Below are 1,591 nucleotides of genomic sequence, written 5' to 3'. Positions count from 1 at the left end.
GGGAGGAGGGAGGGGGAGGGGAGGGGAGGAGAGGAGGGAGGGAGGGGAGGAGGGAGAGGGAGGAGGAGGGGAGGGGAGGGGAGGGGAGGAGGAGGGAGGGGAGGGGGAGGAGAGGGGAGGAGGGGAGGGAGGAGAGGAGAGGAGAGGGAGGAGGAGGGAGGGAGGAGGGGAGGAGGGAGGGGAGGAGAGGAGGGGAGGGAGGAGGGGGAGGAGAGGAGAGGGAGGGAGAGGAGAGGAGGGAGAGGAGAGGAGAGGGGAGGGAGGGAGGAGGAGGGAGGAGAGGGAGGGGAGGGGAGGGGGAGGGGGAGGGGAGGGGAGGGGAGGGAGGGGAGGGGGGAGGAGGGAGGGGGGAGGGGGGAGGGGAGGGGGAGGAGGGGAGGGGAGGGGGGGAGGGGAGGGGAGGGGGGGAGGGGAGGGGGAGGGGGGAGGGAGGGGAGGAGGGGAGGGGAGGAGAGGGGGGAGGGGAGGGGAGGGGAGGGAGGGGAGGGGAGGGGAGGGGGGAGGGAGGGGAGGGGAGGGGGAGGGGAGGGAGAGGGGAGGGGGAGGGGAGGGAGGGGAGGGGAGGGGAGGGGGAGGGGAGGGGAGGGAGGAGGGGAGGGGGGAGGAGAGGGAGGAGAGGGAGGAGGAGGGGGGAGGAGGGAGAGGGGAGGAGGGGAGGAGGGGAGAGGGAGGAGAGGGGAGGGAGGGGAGGAGGGAGGAGGGAGGGAGGGAGGAGGGAGGAGGAGGGGAGGGGAGGGGAGGGGAGGGGAGGGGAGGGGAGGAGAGGGGAGGGGAGGGGGAGGGGGAGGGGAGGGGAGGGGAGGGGAGGGGGAGAGAGGAGGGAGGGGAGGAGAGGGAGGGGGGAGGAGGGGAGGGGGAGGGGAGGGGGGAGAGGGAGGGGAGGGGAGGGGAGGAGGGAGGGAGGAGAGGGAGGGAGGGGAGGAGGAGAGGGAGGGAGGAGGGGAGGAGGGGGAGGGGAGGGGGAGGGGAGGGGAGGGGAGGGAGGGGGGGAGGGGAGGGGAGGGGAGGGGAGGGGAGGGGGAGGGGAGGGGGAGGGGAGGGGAGGGGAGGGGGGGAGGGGGGAGGGGAGGGAGGAGGGGGAGGGAGAGGGAGGGGAGGGAGGGGAGGGGAGGGGAGGGAGGGGAGGGGGAGGGGAGGGGGAGGGAGGGGAGGGGAGGGGGAGGGGAGGAGGGGGGAGGGGAGGGAGGGGGAGGGGAGGGGAGGAGGAGGGGAGGAGGGGGAGGGAGGGAGGAGGAGAGGGGAGGGGGGAGGGAGGGAGGAGGGAGGGAGAGGGGGGAGGAGGGAGGGAGGGGAGGGAGGGAGGGGAGGAGGAGGGGAGGGAGGGGAGGGGAGGGGAGGGGAGAGGGGGGGGAGGGGAGGGGAGGGGAGGGGAGGGGAGGGGGAGGGGAGGGAGGGAGAGGGGGAGGGGGAGGGGGAGAGGAGAGGGGAGGGAGGAGGGGGGAGGGGAGGGAGGGGGAGGGGAGGGGAGGAGGGGAGGGAGGGAGGAGAGGGAGGAGGAGGGAGGGAGAGGGAGGGAGAGGAGGGGGGAGGGGGAGGGGGGGAGGGGAGGGGGAGGGGAGGGGAGGGGGAGGGGGGGGGAGGGGGGGAGGGG

This window comes from Indicator indicator, chromosome 3, assembly GCF_027791375.1.
Source record: "Indicator indicator isolate 239-I01 chromosome 3, UM_Iind_1.1, whole genome shotgun sequence".
Lineage (NCBI taxonomy): Eukaryota > Metazoa > Chordata > Aves > Piciformes > Indicatoridae > Indicator > Indicator indicator.
This window is presented reverse-complemented; position numbering follows the sequence as displayed.